This window comes from Giraffa tippelskirchi, chromosome 11, assembly GCF_054371585.1.
Source record: "Giraffa tippelskirchi isolate mGirTip1 chromosome 11, T2T-mGirTip1v1.2.pri, whole genome shotgun sequence".
Taxonomy (NCBI): domain Eukaryota; kingdom Metazoa; phylum Chordata; class Mammalia; order Artiodactyla; family Giraffidae; genus Giraffa; species Giraffa tippelskirchi.
This window is the reverse complement of record NC_137285.1, coordinates 148689408-148695407: the sequence shown is the minus strand read 5'-3', so window position 1 is coordinate 148695407 and position 6000 is coordinate 148689408.

The window sequence follows — 6000 nt, the reverse complement described above, 5'->3', positions numbered from 1 at the left end:
TAATCTTAGGATTTTTAAGGCATGAGCCACCCACCTCTCTATATGGCCCTGTGATAAATGTTTCTCTGCTTCAGAAAAAAAAAGTAGGGAACTTTGGACCCAAACAGACATGCATAAAGGAAAACTGCTGTCTGACAGTGAAGGCAGAGATGGGGAGAACCCTGGGGAGAACCCTGGGGAGAAGGGCGGCCAGACAACCACCAGCGGCAAGGCGAACACTCCACTCACAGCCCCTGGAAGGGAGCAACACGCCAACACCTAGATCCCAGGCGTCTCTGACTTCAAAACCACGAGGCAATGCCCTTTTGCTGCTCAAGTCACGCAGTTTCTGTTACCCTTACAGCAGCCCTGAAACTAATGCAACGACCACGTCTCCGAAGTCACACGGCATCGCTGCTTCCACTTTCAGGAGTGAGTCACCCTAAGTCCAGCCCAGGCTCCAGGGGAGGGGAATTAAGCCTAACCTCTTGAAAGGAGGACTCTCAGGATTTGTGCACCCTCTTCAAAACCACCACCAGTTCCGTGGAATACCTCTGGAATCTAATGACAAATTCTCCTCTTTTGTTTAAGATGGCTCAGATTGGATTCTCCAGGTCTGCACTTAAATGTCTATTTTTATTGGAATATAGTTGATTTACAACGTTGTTTCTGCTGTACAGCAAAGTGAATGAATTCTATATGTGTGTGTGTGTGTATATATATATACACGTGTGTGTGTGTGCTAAGTCACTTCAGTTGTGTCCAGCTGTTTGCGACCCCATGGACTGTAGCCCACCAGGCTCCTCTGGATTCTCCAGGAAAGAATACTGGAGTGGACTGCCATGCCCTCCTCCAGGATATATATATATCTCCACTCTTTTTTACATTCTTTTCCCATATAGGTCATTACAGAGTACGGGGCAGAGTTCTCTGTGCTATACAGAAGGTCCTTATTAGCTGTCTATTTTATATATAGCAGTGTGTACATGCACTTAAATGTCTTTATTAAGAAGTTATTTATCTGTCACTCCTCTCTAATAAGTTCTTAAGGTTAAATTTTGTAACTCTGCCTCCCAGAAATATAATCTAGGGCTGAGAATATTTGTTCCAAAAATTGATTAATTGTGTTGAAATAACAACATATCTCACTTGTGTAGCACTTAAGACTTCACATGGCACTTTCCCTGAAACCTGTGACAGAGAGCAAGTGACAGGAAGACTGTGAAGTTTCTAAAAGCATGAAAAGTTTGACTTTCTCTACTAAATACATATTCAGTAGATAATGGACTGATACTTGGCTTTTTACCCTTACATAAGTACACAAAACTTTCTATATAACTTCATACATTCATGTATTCCCCACATGTATATGGTCTACTCTGTATCTGATGCTGGACTAAGTCTTGGAGGTAATGTGATAAGAAAGTCCCTGTCCTCACAGAATATATAGTCTTGCATTAAAACCCTTGTCAGGCTGTGTCCCAACCACCCCTGACTGGCTCTGCCCGCGACCACCCACCTCTTCAACTCGGGCCTCACTGAGCATCCCTGTTTTCTGGGTTCTGGGTGGAATATTGAGGCCAAAAGCCCCTGTCTTTGAGAAGTGGCTGTTCAAGAGGGGGCCAGATGGTCAGAGAAACACAGTTGTCTGAAGTTTAATTTTAATGTTCTGTGAATACTTTTTCCCCTTGAACATTGCAGGGGATCTGGGCCAAAGACTGTGAGTGGGTGAAAAGGAACAGAGAAATGAAAAACTAAAAATGACAAACAAGGGGAGCAGTGATACATTCTCACTTCAGAAATAACTGAGAAGAGATTGCAGGGTGGGGGTGATGTAGGTGTATGCAAATGATATGTAAATATGACATCCACGCCAGCTCAAATTGTTACAGTCCTTTTATTTTGCATAGTTGAGTGTTGGTCCCTGGAAATGTTCTCCTGGAACTTATGGTGCAAAACTATTGACTTTTAACCTCACCCTCAGTAGCTATTTAATCAGGTGATTGAGTTGAAACATTTCTTCCCCATCTGGCCCTTAGCGTCTCTTTTTACATGACCGAGTTAGATGTGTAACCTTCAAGGCTTCCTCTGTGTTTTCGTCTGGTCTCCGAACAGAGAGTCGTCATTTTCTTTGCCCTCAGTATCTCGAAAGAAACTACCCCAGGATCTTAACATTTCTTGAAAGGTTAGGCAGGAGGATAAGAAGAGAGGCTAGCAAAAGAAAGCTGTGGGAAAGAATCAACCATAAAAGGAAGTATAAGAGAAGATATAAGCATACAACCTTAAAGGTTGTAGAAAATTCCCCCACAAATCCCCAGGATCCACAGAAATGCTGTGAGTCATCTGTTCCCTCCCAGCAGGAGCATTGGCCCTGATGCTAGGTACATATTGGGCTTCCCAAGTGGTTTAGTGTCAATGGAGGAGATGTGGGAGACCTGGGTTCAATCCCTGGGTCAGGAAGATCCCCTGGAGAAGAGAATGGCAACCCACTCTAGTATTCTTGCCAGGAGAAACCCATGGACAGAGGAGCCTGGTGGGCTTCAGTCCATGCGGCTACAAGAGTCGGACACGACTGAGCAATTTCACTTTTACAGCATATCATGCGTCAGTGTTTGGAACGAAATATATAAAATACAGAACATGCAGACAGCTTGATCCCTGCCCTTCAAGGTGCCTAGAGTTTGGCTGAAGAAGCAATACTGCCACAAGTTTAGTGATGTTCAAAATGAGCTTAAGGTAGTTTATCAACCAAGGGCTAAGTGCATCTCCATGGCGAAAATGCTGTAGGATTTCAGAAGAAAGGAATATGGCTCTCAGTTTGGGTGGTCTAGAGGAGGGGGATTTTTAAGCTTATTTTTTATACAAATGTTAAAGATTACTTTCCATTTGTAGGTTTTATAAAATATTGGCTATTTTCCCCATGGAGGGGGAGAATCTTAAATTGGACATTTAAATCTTAAATTGGACATTGGAATCTTAAATTGGAAAAATACATCGTAAGTGGAGAAGCAAGAAGGCTACCCTAAGCTTAAGGAGCAAGAAGACAGGAAGCAGAGCAAAGCATCACCTGCCACAGCTGAGTGGATGGAGGACCAGACAGTCCATGCCAAGAAACACGGGAGACGGAGTCAGCCAGAAGAACAGGCAGCTATAACCGTGTTTCTGAAAATCGTCATCCTCAGCATCTTCAGTCCTTGAGGCTGTAATCAAGCCACATTAACAGCGGCGGCTGTTTGTGACTGAGGGAGAAAGTGTTTTGTAGTCATCAGCTCTCAGAGGCTCATTCCAGCTACTTCCCACACGCAGCACCATCCCAGGAATGAAGTGCATTAGCACCGTGAGCATTATTTGCAGGAAGGTTAACAATCTGCTGGCTAGAAGAGGTGAGGGGTGAGGGGTGGTGTGAATGAGAAAGGGAGATGGAGGTAGGAGGCTGAGGTGACAGACTGTGAGAAAGGGGGAGAGGAGGAGGCATGCCTGAGAGGTGGTCTTTAGGAAGAAGAGATAGGTTCAGACAAAACTCCTTGCCACGTGCTGTGTGCAGCCCTGGGTCGTTTCAGCACCCTCGTGAGTGGACAGCACTGCTACCAAGCCACTCAGAATCTGTAGGCGGTATCTGGTTCCAGTTCTACCTCAGATTGACCTTTTTCTTCTTCATTCCAATCCTAATTTATCAGTCAGCCAGTCTCCAATCTTCGGTCAACTACTCTCATGGATTTCTGACACCTCCTTGGAGATACCAGCTTTTACTATCCCAAGGAAGATCTAGTCCACTACGATGGAGTCAGATGAGTAACCTTTTTTGTCTTTGTTTCCATTCAGACCAAACTATATTTGAAAATCAGTGAATCTAAATTGCAATCTATGGTCAATTAACTTCTCACTAGCTAGAGGCATACTTTGTGCCAGACACCAAACCAGTCTACACACTTTATGTGCTGTATTTCATTTGGTTCTTTGACATTCTTGCAAGCAAGAATTTTCAACCCTACTTTACAGATGAGGAACCTGGAAGTCAAAGACACAAGGTAATTTTTCCAAGGCTACACAATTAATACATATCAGAGCCAGGATTTAAGCCTGGTTTAAGTTATTTCCAAGGCCACATTAGCGTGGACCACAGAATTTTAGGTGAAACAAAAGTTAACAAATTTATCTTAATGAAATGTGGCTGTCCAGTTGTTAGGACTCTGTGCTTACACTGAAGAAGGCATGGATTTGATCCCTGGTCGGGAAACTAAGATCCACAAGCTGCATGGCAAGGCTGATTAAAAAAATGTTTTGCCTCTGTTGATTTGATGAGCTCCTAGAATCCTTTGTACTCAGCTTCCTGCTTCCTTCAGATGTCAACAAGGACTCATCTAAGACAAAGAAAACACATGTAGTTTCTTGTAAATGGTAGATATTTAACTGACAGATATCAAATGAATTAAAAAATAAACTCCTACACAAATGTATGAACAAGTTAACAATGGGCATTTATACAAAATGGGTTTGAATGTGTAGAAAAGAGAGAAAATACTCAAAGTGGGATAAGAGAAAGCTTTCATTTTTTTCCTTCATAGAGAAAACACTTTAAATATAGACACAAAATCCATCCAGGTCACACTTTTTGACCCTCCGTTAATACAGTGGATTAAGCAGCCATTCCTGCTCTCCTGCCAACCTGAGCCCAGTGTCACAAGACCAGTAACCATTCCTGCTCCTTCACCTTTGCCTGCCTCAAAGTACAGAGGTTTAATAAGTCAGATACTCTCTTTCCCTCACTTTTGTGGTTAAAGGTGACCTCGTGATCTATTTCTGGCCAATGAGCTTTCAGGATAAATTAGCTAGCTGGCTTCTGGGGAAGATATTTCTTCACTGAATAAAAGAAGTCTACCACCAGTTTATTACTAAATAAAGAATAAATAGCCTCATCACTTAGAGTAACTTGCTTGAGTTTTTTTCTGTCATTTATGACTGGGCAAATGTAATACAGCTGACCCTTAAACAACATGAGTATGAGTTGTATAGATCCACTTATATTGAGATGTTTTTTAATAAGTAAGTACTACAGTAATACAACCCCTGTGATTGTTTGAATCTACGGATGCAGAACCGCAGATACAGAAAGCTGTGAAGTTATAGTCGAATTTTCAGCTGTGCAGACAGCAGGCACTCCAGACTCCTGTGTTGCTCAAAAGTAAACTGTTCACTCATTTAATAATTTCATTTAATTCAGTAGATTATGTTTTTAAGCCCCTACTAAGAACTCAGCCCTCTTCTCTTTAACCCCTTGCTCTAAATTTGCATCCTCTGACATGACCTTACTCTTCTTTGTGCCTTTACTTCCTGGGAAATAGTTGGTCATTCCTCTCCTCTGCTTTACGTTCTGTCGGTCTATAAAAGGGCTTCCCAGGTGGCGCTAGTGGTAAAGAACATGCCTGCCAATGCAGGAGACACAAGAGACGTAGGTTTAATCCCCCCTGGAGGAGGAAACCGCAACCCACTCCAGTCATCGTGCTGAGAGAATTCCTCAGACAGAGGAGGCTGGTGGGCTGCAGTCCATGCATCTGAGCACAAGGTCTGTAAGAAAATATCTGCCTGATTGATTCTATTTCAAAACAGAGAAGGAAGACAATTAGAGTTTATCCACGTTTTGCAAACATTGTCTCATGTGAATCTTCACCCACCCTTTGAGGTAAGCACTTTATGCCTGTTTGCAAAGGTAACTGACTCAAGGTTATACAATTTGTAAAAGTGATGAATCTAGGTTGCCTTAACCTACTTAATAATTGCAAAAGTCATGCTCTTTCTACCTCGTTGTCTCCTCCCTACTCTCACTTGCATGTAAATTGTTTCCTTCGGGCTTAGGCAGTTTGGACAATCTACACAACCCACACACACACCTCCATTTCTCTATCTGTATTTATATAATTTACAGTCAACACTTGGTTATCAGCATCTGTGGGGAGAGAGCAATTACACAGACTTTCCAAACATAACTCATGTTTGTCTCAGAGATCCACAAGGTAATTTGTT